Raw genomic sequence first — 18633 nt, 5'->3', positions numbered from 1 at the left:
AAGAAATGCTTGTTTTATTCCATAAATTAAAAATAAAAGAAAAAAATTAGGTATGAGTAAAAACCCTTGAAATTCATCCCTGTCATACAGCTCAAAATAGTTTCCTGTACTTTTACCCATACCCACGGCCCACATAGAGCTAAGACCTGCTGGCATCATAGCCCATCCTAGCTGTCAACCAGAAATCCAGAATACCCTGATTCCTATTTCAGATCCCAAACAGAAGCCTTCCCAGTCCAAGATCCATTCAGCTTTCCCTTACTTAACTGCCTACAGCCACCACAAAAGACAGCAAAGTGGCATGGTGGTGTGGGGAGAGGGAGCACAGGCTTTTATTTCCTTCTGATTCTTTCCTCTTAACTCTTCTCTCAGTGCAGTGATATAACACACACACACACACACACACACACACACACACACACAGATTCTATTAGAATATACAATGTGTGGCTAAGTTTACCTACAGATGATATTTCAAGTACATCATCCTCACCTTACTCAGTTTTCATAGAAAAACTTTAGGCATTAAACAGTCATTTCCAAGTAGTCGCTGTGTTCACTCTTCTTTTTTGACCATTTTCCTCCTACTTGTACTCCCAGAGCAGGGAGAGCAAACTCAGCTTGGTCTTGGGACCTGGGTTCTTTCTGCCTGGGGCCTCCCTGGCTCCAGGTCAAAACTGCATTCCTCACCTCCGCCCTCCTACCTCCTAACCCAGTGTCTCCTAAATTCTACCTCCAGAAATTCTTTTATTTCTCTGTCCCTTGACTCAGGGCACTGAGTGGCTTCCTCAGTTTCTTTGAGATGTGTCTCACTTTGATCAATATTTCCTGGGTTCACTCTTTGCTCTTAAAACTTCTCTAGCAAACTGATTGAATATAATTCTTTTGCTTCCAATGCACTCTTTTTGAGTTCTTTACTCTCTGACCCCATGTGACCACACACACACACACACACGCACACACTCCTCTATTTCTTCCCAGTTCTTTTGGTTTCCCCTATCTCTATTTCTCCAAGAGATAACTGGGGTTGAAGTTTGAAGCTTTGGGATTCAACATTTACTATCTGTGTGACTTTGATCAAGTCACTTATTCTCTCTTTCTTTTAGTTTACTTGTCTGTAAAATGGAGATTATACTGCTTATGTTGTGTCTGGGAAACTCAAACAAATTGGTAAGGTGATAGGATAGAATTTCTGAATAATCATTGTGGTGGAAAAATGTCCTGGGCTATATCTAGATGAGATGACCCCCAAGAGCTAGAAATTCAGCCTTGAGTTGCTGATAATTCCCAGCGTGGTCCTTCAATTCTAGACAAAGTTCTGATCAGCTAGACAGAGAGACTAATGTTAGAATCCAGACCACCTGTGGCCTTTGTGGGTCAGCAAGGACACCTGCCTCTAAAGGCCTGCAAACATGAAAACCTGATATACAATTCAACACAAGGTCACATTGAGTCTCCATGTTGCTTAACTATTGGAGGCCAGGAAACAAGACCAAGTAAAATACATCTTTGACTCAATGAGAAACAATACTGTGAACAAGTTGTGAGCATAGCACAACATCAATAGGAAGGCAGACAAAGAACTTTCCATAAAGGAGGAGGAGGAGGAAGAGACACGGTGACTTTGGAGGAGTTAAAGAAATGTACATTTTTAAAATGGTAGCTATCCAGGGTTCAGAGTGTCAGTTGTATTTACTGTTGATTTAGGATTGTGGTCTCTTTCAGAAACACTTAAATTCAAAAATTCCATTTTAGAAACATTTATGTTTAAGGTGCTATGCTAGATATTAGGACATACCACCCAATTCAACACACTCAATCTCTTCTGAAGCTAAGCAGGGTCAGATTTGACTAGTATTGGGATGGGAGACCCCCAGGAACACCAAGCATGGTAGTCTTTGAGTGACATTGTTGGGAGGGGATAGAATATTGGACTTCTAGTCAGAAAGACCTGGGTTTAAATCCTGCCTCAAATACCTCCTATCTATGGGCTATTATTATTCATTCATTTCAATTGTATCTGATCTTTTGTGACCCCATTTGGGGTTTTCTAGGCAAAGAGACTGGAGTGTTTTGCCATTTCCTTCTCTCCAGTTCATTTTACAGATAAGGAAACCGAGGTAAACAGGATGGAGTGATTTATCCAAGGTTGCAAAACTAGTAAGTATCAGAGGCCAGATTTAAAGTTGAGTCTTCCTATCCACTGTGCCACCTTGCTGCCTTCTTAGCTATGTAACTCTGGGCAAATTATTTAAACTCCCTGGATCTCAGTTTCCTCATCTTTAAAATGAGAGGGTAGTCTTGATGACTTTCTAATATCTCTTCCAGTTTTAAGTCTATGATCCTATGAAATGATTTTTAAAAGGAAAAAAGAAACAAGAAACTGTGCTGTTGGGGAGAGGTAGATTCAACATGTCTAGAGGTAAGTAGAATGAATACATGGTAACTTGAGGATGAACAAGTGAGAGCATAAGGAAAAGCTTCTGGGAGGAGATGACAGTAGAAGTGAATGTTGAAGGAAAAGAAATATTCTGAGAGGTAGAGTTGTGTATTCCACAGCTTATGCAAATTCAAGGGAGTGGAAAATGGACTGCAGAATTCCTGGACATCCAATTTGATTAGAATATAGAGTACATGAAGGGAATAATATGAAATAAGGCTAGAAAAGCAGACTGCCACTAGATTATGGAGGGCCTTCCAAGTTACACTGAAGAATTTGTATTTTATCCTAGTGACAACAGGGGGCTGTAACAGCAAGGACCCCGATATTCACAGGAGGGCCTGCTGCACAGCTTCTTAGAGCTGCTTTTCTAAAAGGAAAGCAACTTTTGAGGGGTCAATAATCTATTTTAATCAAGCACATATATCATTCACTTAGTTCGGGAGAAAAAATCAGCACCCTGAACTTCAGAGAAAACCCAGACAGAGAAATAAAGACCAACAGACAGGGCTTCCAACTGTCTGACCATAAGCAACAAATACATCACAGATCAACAGACAGATCCAACTGTCTGACCATTACATACATACATAATTACCAGAGAGAGGCATCAGCATCTGAGTTTTCAAAGCTGGGGGGCTCCTTAATGGTTTCCCAGATTCTCATCTGGCCAAACACTTCTAATGAGTAAGCCCCAAAGTAAAACCTCACCTCAGAGTATTTATACACTTTTCAGAGTTCTAACCTTTGAGAACCAGTGCCTCATTAGAAATTAACAAAAGGAATTGAGGTCTATTAATGGTCGGGAAAGATCTTTAACTCTTCCCCCCACACACCATTAACCTTCCATTAACATTACAGGGGCCACCATAGGTTCTCCAACGGAAGTGTCGAGCACTCAGACCTAATGCTTTAGGAAGATTATTTTGGTAATATATGAAGGATAGGTTGGAGAAGGCTAGAAACAAGGGGGTTTAATGAGGAACTTATTTCAATGGTCCAGTTGAGAGGAGAAAATAGTAAGGAACTGGGAGTCACAAAATCTGGGTTTTAATCCTGGCTCTGCCATTAACTTGATTTGTGACCTTGGGCAAGTCACATAACTGAATGCATCATGTCCCCTGACCTCGGTTTCCTCATCTGTAAAGAAGGGGGGGAGGGTGGTAGGACTAGGTGAAGTTTAAGGTCCTTCTCAACTATTATAACATCCCTCAATTTTTATAGATCAGACTGCCTCAGAAAGTAAGATTATTATTTATCACACACCATTTCATACTAGTTATTTTTATGAGTGTATCTGTACACAATTGTGTATTTTATATATAATATGCTTATGTGTATATATATACACAATTTTGTGTGTGTGTATATATAATATGTATTTTATATGTGTATGTATATGTGTGTATATGTATATTTGCATTGTATATATATTTACCTTCCCAATTAGCCCTCAAGTTGCTTGAAAACAAGAATGCGTAGGATATTTTTCTAAATTATCCTAGGGCCTAATATAGAACCAAGCAGCTAACTAGCCATAAATCAGTATCTGTTAGTCTTAACCAAAATCAATCATACAACAAACATTTATTAAGTGCCTACTATGTGCCAGACACTGTGCCTAGTGATTGGGATTCATGACAAAATCAATAAATAAAACATTCTTTGCTCTCATGAAGCTTACATACTACAATATGCAGTATATAACCTCTATATGTGTGTATATGTCTATGGTGTGTTTGTATATGTATGTATGTATGTGTATGTGTATCTATATCTATATCTATATCTATCTATCTATCTATCTACACAAAAAAACCCCACAATAAATATATGAATGATAGCCATATGATACTTATCACTATTTGTTTATTGCAGGGAGGAAACTAACAGTTGGGCAGGGAGATTGGGAAAAAGACTTTGTGCAGAAGCCTATGTTTAAGCTGAATCTTGAAGATGTGAAGGATTCTGAAAGGTAGAGGTAAATAGCAAGTGAATTTCAGGCATGAGGACTGGCTACTGCAAAGGCACACAGTAGGTGATGGAATAAAATGGAACATGTGAGGAACACTAAAAAGATGAATTTGACTGAATTGAAATATGTGGGAAGGGGATTAATGCATAATGAAGCTGGAAAGGTAGATTGAGACCAGGTTGAGCATGGTTTCAAAAGCTAAAAAGAAAAGTATATATTTTATCCCAGAGGAAACAGGGAGTCAGTGGAGTTTGTTGAATAAGGGAGTAATATGGTAAGATCTGAGCTTAAGGAAGATCACTTTGGTGGGAGTACAGTCAAGATGGTCAAGTAAAGGCAGGGTCTCACCTGAGCTTTTACAAATTCCTCCCCCCTAACAACTTTAAAATAACACCTCAAAATGAATTTTGGAGTTTGTAGAACTGACAAAATGATGGGGTGAAACAATTTTCCAGCCCACGACAACTTAGAGGGTCAGCAGGAAAGATTTGTCTCACTGGGATGAGAATGGAGTACAGTCCAGCATAGACAGCACCTTAGCAAGCCACCAGCAAGCCTTGGAAGCAACTTGAATTGGCAATAGTGGCTTCTGGAGCAGAGTTCTCAGCCCTCAGACCATAAGGAGATTGGGTAACTGATCAGAAGGAAATTACAGGGGACCCTTTGCTGGCACTGGGTGAAAGACTCTGTTGCATTGCCTGTACGTGATTCTAGGTAGAAGTCCCAGGGTGAGGTGGAGCACAAGCACACTACAGTGTTTGGCCACAGGGAAGTGGGGCTCTAGTCACAGTTCTAGGGCAGAAAAAAGTGTCTGTGGCCACTCATAGATCAAACTGTCACAGACCAGGAGAGCAGTGACCAAATCTCCTTAGATCATACCACCTTTGAAAAACTGAAAACTTAGAATCCCTAAGAGCTATCTCTGAAAGCAGCAGCACAAAAACCTTAAAGTTTGGAACTGTGCCCCCTTCACCTCAGTAGCAGAGCCAAACTTTAACATAAAATTAAAGGACAAGAAATAGTCTGGAAAAATGAACAAACAACAAAAAAAGAACATGACCTTTTATTATTATATTATTATGGTGACAGGGAAGATAAAAATACAAGCTGTGAAGACACCAAGTCAAAATAGATACATTATTCAAAGCCTCAAAAAAAAAAAAAATGTGAATTGGTCGCAGGCCCAAAAAGAATTCTTGAAAGAGCTCAAAAAGGAGCTTAAAAATCAAATAAGAGAGGTAGATGAAAAATTGGGAAAGTAATTGGGAGTAATGCAAGAAAATAATGAAAAATGAGTCAACAGCTTGGTTAAAGAGGCACAAAAACACACCAAAGAAAATAACACCTTAAAAACAGATAAGCTAAATGGTAAAAGAGGCACAAAAATCTATTTAAGAGAAGAACTCCTTAAAAAGTAAAATTGGCCAAATGAAAAAGGAGGTACAAAAACTCAGTGAAGAAAATAATTCCTTAAAATTTAGAATTGAGTAAGTAGAAGCGAATGACTTCATGAGACAAGATACAATAAAACAAAATCAAAAGAATGAAAAAATAGAAGAAAAGGTAAAATATCTCATTGAAAAATCAACTGACCTAGAAAATAGTTCAAGGAGAGATAATTTAAGAGTTATTGGACTACCTAAAAGTCTGGTCATCACATTTCAAGAAATTATCAAGGAAAACTGTCCTGATATCCTAGAGCCAGAAAGTAAAATAGAAATTGAAAAAAAAAGTCTACTGATCCTTTCCTGAAAGAGATCTCCAAAGGCAAAGTTCCAGGAATATTATAGCTAAATTTCAGAGTTCATAGGTCAAGGAGTAAATATTGGAAGCAGCTAGGAAGAAACAATTCAAATATCATGGAGGCACAGTCAAGATTACGCAGGATTTAGCAGCTTCTATAGAGCTTGGAATATGATATTCTTGAGGTCCAAGGAGCTAGAATAACAACCAAGAATCACTTACCCAGCAAAACTGAATATAATCCTTTTGGAGGAAAATGGATATTTAATGAAATAAAGAACTTTCAAGCACTCCTGATGGAAAGACCAGAGCTGAATAGAAAATTTGACTGCTAAATATAAGACTCAAGAGAAGCATAAAAATGTAAATAAGAAAGAGAAACCATAAGGGATTCAATAAAGATGAAACTGCTTACATTCCTAAATGGGAAAATGATATTTGTAACTCCTAAGAACTTTGTTATTATTATTATTATGGCAGTTAGAAGATGTATACATAGACAAAGCTCACAGAAGTAAGTTGACTATGAAGGGATGATTTCAAAAAAAATAAATAAATTAAGGGGTGAGAAAGAGCAATGCATTGGGAGAAAGGGGAAGTAAGAAGTAGAATAGGGGGAGGGTAAATTGTCTCACATAAAAGAGATGTGAAAGCATTTTTACAGTGTAGGAGATATTGAGGGGGTAGACAACACTTGAACCTTTCTCTCATCAGAATTGGCTCAAAGAGGGAAGAACATATGCATTCACTTGGCCATAGAAATCTATCTTACCATATAGGGAAATAGAAGGAGAAAAGAATGAGAAGGGGAGAGGGGGACTGTTAGAAGGAAAGACAGATTAGGGGAGGTGGTGGTCAAAAGCAAAACACTTTTGAGGAGGGACAGGGTGAAAGAAGAAAGAAGGATGAAGAGGTTGAAAATAAGATTGAGGGAAATACATAGTCAATAATCATAACTGAAAAAATTTATAATGAGTTTCTCAGACAAAGGCCTCATTTCTCAAATATGCAGATAACTGAGTCAAATTTATAAGAATACAAGTCATGTCACAATTAATAAATGGTCAAAGGATAAGAACAGGCAGTTTTCAGAGGAAGAAACCGAAATTATCTATATTCAAATGAAAAAATGTTCCAAATCACTATTGATTAGAGAAATGCAAAATAAAAAAATTCTGAGGTGCCACCTCACACCTGTCAGATTGGCTAACATGACAGAAAAGGCAAATAACAAACGTTGTAGGGGATGTGGGAAAATTGGGACACTAAAGCACTGTTGGTGGAGTTGTGAACTGACCCAACTGTACTGGAGAGCAATTTGGTACGATGCCCAAAGGGCATACGTAGTTCTAAAAAGATCCCAAAAATATTTTTAAAAGAAAAACTACAAGAAGAAAAGGATCTATATGTACAAAAACACTTATAGCAAGTGTGTGTGTATGTGTGTGTGTGTGTGTGTGTGTGTGTGTGTGTAAGCAAAGCATTTGAAATTGAGGAGATGTCCATCAGCTGGAAAATGACTGAACAAGCTGTGGTATATGATTGTAATGGAATAATTATTGTTCTATAAGAAATGACAAGCAGGATGTTTTCAGAAAAACCAGGTAAGACTTATACAAACAGAATGAGGTGAGCAGAACCAGGACAGTGTACACAGTAACAGTAATATGGAATGATGATCAACTGTGAACAGCTTAGCTACTCTTAGCAATACAATGGTCCGAGACAGTTCCAAATGACTTATAATGAAAAATGCTGTCCACAAGCAGAGAAAAAACTGATGGAGCATGAATGCCAATAGAAATATACTTTTTAAGAAAACTTCATTTTTCTTGGGACTTTTTTTGGTCTGTATTCTTTTACAACATGACTAGTACGGAAATACATTTTGCCTCTATCAAATTGCTTGCCTTCTCAATGAGGGAGAAGGAAGAGATGGAGAGAGAGAATTTGGAATTCAATTTTTAAAAAATTAAAATTAAAAATTGTTTTCACATGTAATTGAAAAATATATTAAATACCTCAAAAAAATCATTTCGACAATTGTGTGGAGAATGGATTAAGAAGAGAGAGACTTGAGGCAGGGAAATCAGTCAAGAGGAAATTGGAAACAATATTCTAGGAGAGAAATAAGAGAGCCTAAGCTAAGATGGTGGCTATATGAGTAGAGAGAAGGATTTAAGAGGCAATTGTTGGATATGTGTTGTAAGAAAGAGTGAGGAGTCAAGAATAACTCTGAGTTCATGAGCCTGTGTCTACCTGGTGGTACTTTTGCCAAAAAAAAAAAATTTGAAAGAGGTGTGGGTTTGCAGGAAAAGATAATGTTTTGGACACATACAGCTTGAAAAATCCAGGAGGTAGGTGGTGATGTTGGACTGCAGCCCAACAGAGAGAATAGGGATGCGTATGTAAGTCTGGTAATCATCTACAGAGATGACCTGATGACTGTGCTAAAAGAAGACCAGCAAAGAAAGCACACTAACCAATTTATTGCTGCTGTTGAGTTGTTTTAGTTGTATCTGACTCTCCGTGACCCCATTTGGGGTTTTCTTGGCAAAGATGCTGAAGTGGTTTACCATTTTCCTTCTTCATCTCATCTCACAGAGGAGGAAACTGAGGCAAGCAGGGTGAAGTAACTTGCCCAGGATCCTGTTTCTTTCTTCAAAATGTCAGTCAGTTGGTGAGACAATAGCATTTATTAAATACCCACTATGCATATGTCATTAATACATTATAACTGATCCCGAATATTCAAATAGTGTTATAGTCCAAATAGTCTCTTATTTTTAATCGAGAACTATAAAATGACAATATTCCTCCTTCCTTTACACATTTAATAACAGATGGTTGGTAGTTCATACTATTCCTCTACAACTCTTTACCTGAAACACAATGGAAGACTTTGCTCCTGAGCTGACCAGTAAGTAACCTGTTTTCTATCTCATCTTATCCTGCTCCTCCTCACTTTCTACCTTGATCCCATAGCCCTTGGGATCTTTAACAATGCTTACGTGACTTTTGCTACAATAGTGGTCCTAGAGGATAGGTTGTTTTCAAAAAAGGTGACTTCCTGGTCCAGCCTTTCCAAAAACTACTTGGAACTATGCCCCCATAGTCACTAGACTGTGTATGCTCTTTGACACAGATCTTCTATTGCTAAGCTTATACAAAGAAATCAAAGAAAGAGTAAAAGGGTTCAAATGCATAAAAATACTGATAACAACTCTTTTAATTTTGTCTATATGGTATCAAAGAGTTGGAAACTAAAGGGGTGCTCATTCATTTGGGGAATGTCTGAACAAATTATGGCATGTAAATGTGGTGGAAAATTATTGTGTAGTAAGACATGAAGAAGGTAGCAGTTTCGGAGAAACCTGGGAAAAATTGTATGAACTGATGCAAAGTGAAGCGATCAGAATCAGAATAATTTCTATCATAATAGCAACATTGTAAAGACAAATAATTTTGAAACTTTGAGAACTCTGATCAATGCTGTGATTCCAAAGGACTTATGATGAAATATCCTACGTTGGTAGCAACCTTGGTTAACCTTGGTGATAGGTTTAGAATGCAGATGTAAAAATACATATATAAATATCTACATTTATATATACATATATGTCACAAGATATTGTTATATCTTTCTATCTATAATCTATATGTCTATGTGTGATAGATATTTGTATAAATTTATATATCTATAGGTAGATCATATAGATGAAATATATAGTGGCATAGGGAGACAGGCAGATACAGATACATACACCTCACTTGTCCTGATTTATATCTTGCCACTGGACCCAGATGACTCTGGAAAAGAAAGTAAGGCTGATGACTTAGCACAGTCCTCCCTCACTTAAATCCAATTCACTTACATTTCATGGCATCACCTCCCTGATGTCCTGGTCCTTTTCAAGAAGGAAGTACAAGCAACAACCACATATGTAGATATAGCATATAGATATGGAGATATACAGTGTGATGTAAGATAGATATACATATAGAATGTGGGCAATGTGGTAATTCGTCTTGCTTAACTTTGCATATTTGTTACAAGGGTCTTTTTCCTTTTTTTCTCAGTATGGAGGTAGACTTTCATTCATTGAAAAATAAAATTTAATTTAAAAATAAATATTAGGATGTAGAGCTGAAAGATACCTTATCAATCTTTGTCCAACCTCCACGTATATGAATGTTACAGTTAAATACTGAATTCTGCTTAATGTGTTTTTAAAAAGTGACTTTCAAGCCTAGTTTTCATCTTTGTCCTCAAAATTTAAAACTTTCAGATTTAGTTAAAAAAATACAATGAAGATTTATATGAACTGATGCAGAGCCAAGAAGGCAGAACTAGGAGAAAAATTTATATTATAGCAAGAACGTTATAAAGTTAAGGAACTTTGAAAGACTTAAGAATTCTGATCAGTGCAATGAGCAGTCACAATTCCAGACTTGTGATTTGTCCCTCTTTTCTAAGAGGATCATGCCATGAGGAAGATGATGCCACGACTTACTTGCAAGTGAATTGGATTTAAGTAAGGCAGAGCTGTGCAGTCATCAGTCTCATTTTCTCTTCAGGAGCCATCTGGGGCCAGTGGCCAGATATAGATCAGGATGACTGCAGATGTCCTCTGCATACAGTGGGAGACCTTGGCCTTTTTAAGCTGAGGTCTTTCATAGTTCTCACTTTGACTGAGGCAACCCCCATTCACTGACGCAAACTCTTTTAAGAAGTGAGCTGGGGAATGTCCCCTTTTATCTAATCCAGAGGTTCCCAAACTTATTTGGTCTATCGTCCCCTTCTAAAAAAAAATTCTCAGTGCCCCCCCCAAAATCTACTTTCTTTAACCCTTTAGCTTTTTTAAAATTTGTATAATTTCAAAAAAATGTAATTTTTTAAATGATACATCTTAAATTTAATAATTGGTAAATTTGAGGATTTTTTCCTACTTTATCATTTTGATGATGTAATATTGTGTCATGTAACTGTATAGTATCTCTTTGTAAACAAGTCATTACAGGCACATATTCCTGCGATGGATGCTGGACCAACCCTAAATGCAGCACACTCACTCACCATTCCTTGCTTGTTAAGACTTATGGGGGCGCTTGACCACTGATACATTATAACTTGCATTTTGTGTGTTTATTTGGAAAATATTGTAATCACTATGACTTTAACTCTTACCCAACAGATGAAACATGTAGGAAATTTTTTTTTAAGATTTTCTCATCTTCTTTTCTTATGCTTCTACTGCCTGCTTATTTTTATTCAACACCCCGCAATTGCACCTGAGCATACTACTGAACCCCATCCCCCCACCATCATTCCAGCGTTCCCCAGGGGCTGTTTGTGCCCACTTTGGCAACTTATGAATCTAATGAAAAAAAATCAATCTGGGAGGGGAAGACCCTGAGGGTTTCTGACCAGAACAGAAACAATTACCATTTACATTCACTGTTAAAGCTGTAGGGACCCCAGAGGCCATCTTGTCCAAGGCCCTTGTTTGATAGATAAGGACATTGAGGACTAGGAAGTTTAAAGAACATGCTCAGGATCAGTCATTCATTGTACCTCTTAAATAATAATAAAAATTATTAAACTGAAATAACTTTCAACATACAAAGAATACTCTTTTTAAATTCAATATTTAATAACATATCCGTGTGTTTTCATAAGTTGTGATGTGTTTTCCTTGGAGGCAAAACAGGTAAACCTAATTTGTTGAATTGGAAATGACCAACTATATATGCCTGCTACTTACATGTACCAGCATTACCACACAGAATTCAGAAAGAGAAAATCTGAGGGAATTGAAATTATTTATTTTCTGGAACAAAAACAATTGGAACTGATTTTGAAAGTCTGGTTTTCTTTGCCCACCCTACTAGAAGTGGCAACAGGGAAGGTGGTTTTACTCCAAGAAGAAATATCACCAAATGCCATTCTCTCTCCCTCTTTTCCTTCCTTCCTTTCTTTCTTCTTTTTCTTTCTCTTCTGTCTCCTTCCCTTTCTTCTTTCCTTCCCCTGTTTTTTCGTCCTTCATTTCCTTCCTTTTCTCCTCCTTTTCTTCCTTCCCTCCTTCTTTCCTTACCTCCCTCCTTCCTTATTTCTTCTTTCCTTCCCCCTCGTCTCTTTTTCTTTCCCTCTCTTACTCACGCTAGTAAGCACCCACGCACAGATTCATTTTAGGCACTTTCTCGTCACCAGTTCCATATAATTAATGGCAGTCTCTGTTTCCTGAGGGAAGAGTTTTGCAACATAGTAGACTGAGGTTTGAACTCGTTACAAAGTTATTCTCTACAGACCTGTACATCATTGGTGGGGTAGTTAGGTGGTGCAGTGGATAAAGCATCAATGCTGGTGTCAGGAGGACCTGAGCTCAAATCTGTCCTCAGATACTTGACACTCACTAGCTGTGTGACCTTGGGCAAGTCACTTAACCCCAATTGCCTCATCCTGGGTCATCTCCAGTCATCCTGATGAATATCTGGTCACTGGATTCAGATGGCTCAGGAGGAGAAGTGAGGCTGGTGACCTGCACAGTCCTCCCGCACTCAAAGCAAAGTCAAGTGAAAGTCATGTCATCATTTCTCCAATGGCATGGTCTTCTTCAGCAACAAAGGACGAACACACACATCATTGGGATTTACTCTTGGATTCCTAGAAAGACTAGGAAATCCCTAGGGTAGGAAAGGCAGACATCCTTATTTGTAGTTTGAAAAGCCTCTTACTGTAGTCAAAATAATGATTTATGGTAAGTTTCCACTTATCTCTTTATTTTTAAATTTTTCTTTTTCAAAATAATGAGCATAACAGTCAGAAACAAACATTTCAATATGTGAAAACTGAAAAACAAAATTGTATATGAAACAGCAAATTGTATTTCTTTGATGCAGCAATACCTACTACACCTACTCCTCCCAGAAATCAAAGAAAGAAGAAAAGGTTTTGTATGGATAAAGAAAACTTATGACAGTTTTGCTTTGCTTGTGACAAAGAAGGAGAAGCAAAGGTATATCAATGTGCTAGGATACTATTGTGTTATAAGAAATGAAGAAAAAGACAGTTTCAGCAAAATCTGGAATTGTTTGTATGAATTAACACAGAGTGAAGTGAGGAGGATCAGAAAAACAATTTGTACTGTGACCTCAATGTTGAAAAAAAGAGTAATTCTGAAAGACTTAAGAATTCTAATCAATGTAATGATTATCCACAATTTCAGGAAGAATTAACCAATGATGAAGCTGCTTACCTACCTTAGGACAGACAGGTAATGAGCTAATATTCAGAATGAGACACATATTTTTGGATGTGACCCATGTAGTCATGTTTTAGCTAACAATGGTTATTTGTTACAAATGGGGTTTTTTGGAGTAGTATTCCTTTTTTGCTTTTTTTTTCTCCCAGAGGGGAGGTGGCAAGTCAGAGGAAGAAAACAAATACTTGACTAAAAAAATAAAGAGAGAGAGAGACTCAAAACCTTTAAATGGATGACTAAAAAAATAGGCACATAAAAAAGTTGCCTCCTTTTGCGCAAAGACATCACACAAAGGTTTCAGAGATTTTGCTTTGTTTGGTTTTATCAAAAAGATCAATGTATTTGTACAGAAAAGGGAAATAAGTTTTATGGCACTTGGTTTTGGCAAGCATACTTAGCACTCTGAGTCACTGGCATTCTCTTTGAAAGATGCCAAAAAAGAAAGAAAGAGCAAAAATTAAGAAAATTTAAATATAAATAAGAGAGCCAAAAAAAAAAAAATTCAGAAGGAGGCACAAGTGGTCGATTTTGTTACTATTCTTAAATTTAATATATGCTTATCTCCTTCAAAAAATTAAATAGTATGGAAGAAACCAACTATCTCAGTTATCTCTGTGACAAAATTAAGTCAAAAGAACTAAGAATGATGAGTCATTTACGCAATACTTTGCGGTTTATAATGTGCTTTCTCCCACAATTTCATGAGTTAGGTAGCACAAATGTTAGTATCCCCATTTTACAAACAAGGAAGCTGAGGTTTAGTAAAGTGATTTATTCATGGTCAGTGTTTGTTAAGTATACTCCCACATCCAATGAGTCACCAAACCTTGCTGATTGTCCTCCTACAACATCTTCAGTATCTATTCCCCTTCTTTCTGTTCATATGATCAACACTGTAGTTCAGAAATTTTTCTCCTATTAATGCAATAGCCGCCTTCAGCTCTTTCCCTTCTATAAACCATCCTCCACACAGCTTCCAGAGTGATATTTCTAATACACATGTCCCCTGATCAAAAATCTCCAGTGGTTTCCTACTAGCTCGGAGGTGTATGAGGTGTTCAGGGAGAGCTAGTGCTTCTGGTGTGAGCCCTTTTCAGGACTGTTCATCCACCTTTGGTGTCCATCTTTCACCCCACTCTCACCTGTGGCTTCAAGAAGCTGTATCATGCACAATGGCCACATCCCAGTAAAATTGTCTAGGCAGATGGGCTAAAACTAGGTTTGAGGGTAATCAATATGCTCGAATTTTATCATTCCTGCATGAAAGAATATATGGGGAAAGAATTGGGCATCACTCTTTTTGTTAGTTATTTACATATGGGAAAAGTATTACATGTTCAAAGACATAATTCTGTCACTTGTTATTAATCTGGGAAAGTCGGGTCAGGAGACTTGGGTCCAAATTCCCATGTGACACTTGGCAATTCACTTAACTTTGTCCCTCATCTATAAGAGAGGCCTAGTGGTACTCCTACTCTCTACTTTTCATCGTTGTTGTGAAGGAAGCATTTTGTAACCTTAAAATATTTTACAAATGGGAGCTGTTCTTATGATATTATTACAATAACTAAAATGAACAAGTTAATAACTAAAACGAATGTATTCTAAAAGTTAGTAGCTCCATTGCTGTGACCGTTGGAACCACTCAGAACAAGTACCAGGCTCCAGCCTGTCTGAGCTTTGTTGTAAACAGACTGATTTTTTGCCAGCCGTGGCATCCCTTGTCTCCTCTGCCAAATGAAGTACTGGCATCTCAGACTTGGTTTAGAATCATAGAATATCAACACTGGAAGGGACCTCAGATTTAATTTGGATAAGCTTGCCCAAGTCTCTCCTTTTGTCCTGTGAACTGGGGTGAATGGTATTGAATGAATAATCTTAAATGTCTTGAAGAACCACAGACAAATCATTTGGGGGGGGTGCATCTAACACAGTTTTCTGATATTAATGGTGGTGTCTGTTGTGTCCATGCATTTATGTCTGCCCCCCAAAGCTCTTTATTCTGGAAAGTTATTTTGGCTTCAAAACTCACAAACTCACACCTTGTAAATCCTCTCTGCTCTTGCAAAGTGATCAGAGACAAAAAAGCTGCCAAAACTTCCATTTAAGGAGGGTACCCAAGCCAGCCATCTCTTCATTTTGCATCAGACTTCATTCTTGTGTACTTTCCAATCCCAGTTCTGCAGTAGGTATCTTCTCCTACCCCTTTCAGTTTCTTTTTCATGCATAATCATCTCCATTAGAATGGCAGTTCCTTGAGGGCAGGGACTTTGGTTGGACTTGTACTCCTGGTTTTTAGAAGAGAATATTTAATTAATTCTTGTTACCTGAATGATTTCACTGTTAATAGACAGATATACAATCTTCTAGAGAAATATAAAATCTTCCAAATGCTGTCCCTGGAGTCAGAGGACCTGAGTTCAAATTCTGTCTCTGTCTCCTATTACTTGTGTCACTTTGAGAATTATCTCTCCGGGCCTCACTTTTCTCATCTGTAAGTTAAACAGGATAGATTAGATGTTCTTAGAGGTCCATTCCAGCTCTAAATCTTTGGTCTTATAAAGTACAGTAATTAGGCCCTTAGTGGTTTAAAAATAAAAACAAAGTTCTTATCTGAGGGAAGGGGAATGAATGAATGAATGAATGAAAAAAGAATGAAAAAGCATTAACTATGCACTGATTTTGTCCCAGGCATTGTACTGTGAGCTGGGGGTATAAATAGAAAGATCAAGACAGGTCTTTCCCTCAAGAAGCTTACATTCAAATAGGGGAAGATTTTATGTATATATGTATGTATATATGTATATATATAAACACATGCACACACATAAACATACATGTATACATATATACACATATCCATATACATACGGTATTGCTAATGAGATTAAAGATCTTCCCCATACATCAATGGGCCTGCACATTAAGGGAAGCTTGATTAGGGGAGGCCTATACCTTTTGTTAATTTCCAATACACTAGTTCTCAAAGGTTGTGATACCCTCTGGCCCTGAAAAGTGTAAAAATACTCTGAGGTGAGGTTTTACTTTGGGGCTTAGTTTTTGGAAGAAGGTTTGTTTGTCAGATGAGACTCTAGGAAGCCTTTGGCAGCAGCCCCAGCTTCGAAAACCCAGATATTGGTGCTTCTCTCTGGTAACTATGTATAGCCACACAGTTATCGGTCTGTTGATCTGTGATGTATGTATTGCTTACTTTCAGACAGTTGGAAGCCCTGTCTGTTGATTTTGATTTCTCTGTATTTTCTCTGAAGTTCAGGGTGTTGACTTTTCCCCCTGAACTAAGTGAATGATACATGTGTTTGATTAAAGTGATTGTTGACCCCTCAAAAGTTACTTTCCTTTTATAAAAGCAGATCTATGAACCTGTACAACAGGCTATCCTGAATGTGTCAGAGTGCTTGCTTTTAGTAATAGATTTCCTAGTCCTCACTGATCTTTTTATGGCAGTATCAAGTCACTATTCTAGGCAGGAAGTGTGTTTTCTAGGTATCTTGCTCTCTGGCAAACTTTGGAATCAATTGTGTGACATGGGAGACACTGGCAAAGTGCTGCCCAGCATGGAGTGCCCGAATCAAAGATGATGCTGTACTCTAGGAGAAAAGCAAAATTGGAGCAGCTCAGAAGAAACGTGAGATGAGCAAATTTCAAGACACCTCTATTCCAAATGTTCACATGAACTATTTTTGTCCAACCTGTGGTATAGACTTCTGAGGTCATATTGACCTGATCAGTCACAGGTGGACACACTGTACCTTGACTTCAATATGTCATTCTGGTCCTTCTTGAGTTAAAGGACGACAACCAACCAATTCTCTGGCCCTATTTATATTCTTCCTTAAGTTTTGTTTTCAGTGAATCTATTTAGAAATCATCTAATTCAAGGGTTCTTGACCTTTTCTGTTACCTAAACACACCCCAGGATGTGTTAGAGCCAACAGACCAACCACCACTGTGAAACTTTTAGTGTGAGCATTTATACTTCAAAAATCAGCAATGACTAAAAGTTAGGGCTCAATTTATTGTTTTGTTGATTAGGAAATGTTAATAATGCAGCTTATACAAAATTGTCAGATAGTTGCTAAACATGTACCAGCACATCACTATATAGACTCCTCTGACAGTCTGTGCCTGGGGACCCTTTCTTAGAAGAATGCTTATAAATACATAAAATACATAGGGTTGCAAAGGAAACCAAGTGCATTGAAATGCAGTTATTTATATCTATATAAAGAAACACAAGTCCACAGACTCTAGGTTAAAAACTCCCAATCTAGTCCCACCCCTTTGTTTTAAAAGATGAGGAAACCCAGGCTTAGAGAGATCACATGACTTACTTAAATCACACCATTAATTAATGGTTAAAAACAGGACTCAGTCCCACCGAATATCACAGTTGAAGGGGCCCTCAAAAGACATCTAACTCAACTCTTGCCGGAACAAGAGTTACAATTACAATACTATCTCACCTCCCCTACCCCACCCCCACTTCCACACAATTAATTCGGCAGCCCTAGGTCCCTGGAGCTCCCTATTCAGTAATTCTTCCATTGTAGAGGGCAAAAATAGGTAAGTAGTTGGTTCTTGAAAACTGATTCCCACCTCCCCTTCCAATCCCAGCTCAACTTATAAATCACAGAAGGGAGAGAGTAACAGAGATGAGTCTATGTTCTTCTATCCGTTTATAAAATGTGAAGTTGTCCTGATGGAATTGGAAGGTCATTTGACCACTGTCTAGCATGAGATTAGCCACACCTCTGACGACTTTTAAAAACCTAAACCTGCCAGCCCTGGAAGCTGGAAAGATACAGCTAAGGCTAAGAAGCAGTTTTGTGGAATGTGCCTTTATCAGAGGACACCAGTAGGGTGGGGGGCACTTTACCTCTTAATAAGTCAAAAGAGCTATTTTCCCTAAAGAAGGAGAAGGGGGGCAGGGAGAGAAAGAGAAAGAAAGAGAGAGAGAGAGAGAGAGATGGAAGAAATAGTTTTAGGGAGTGTGGCTTATGGCAGCAGAGAAGAGTCAAGTATAGATTCAAGAGACAACTATCTCTGGCAGTTTGACAGTTGAGACTTAGGAAGTGGTTCACCCAAAAGAGGCATTTCACCTAAGGGAGGGTAGCATGAGGACACCAAGAGAAGAGAAAGCATCTGAGGCATTGTACTGGAAGCATGAATTTCTTTGGCCATATTTCATTTCT

This window comes from Notamacropus eugenii, chromosome 7 (genome assembly GCF_028372415.1).
Source record: "Notamacropus eugenii isolate mMacEug1 chromosome 7, mMacEug1.pri_v2, whole genome shotgun sequence".
NCBI classification, from domain to species: Eukaryota; Metazoa; Chordata; class Mammalia; order Diprotodontia; family Macropodidae; genus Notamacropus; species Notamacropus eugenii.
The sequence above is the reverse complement of the archived record's forward strand: the minus strand, read 5'-3'. Positions refer to the sequence as shown.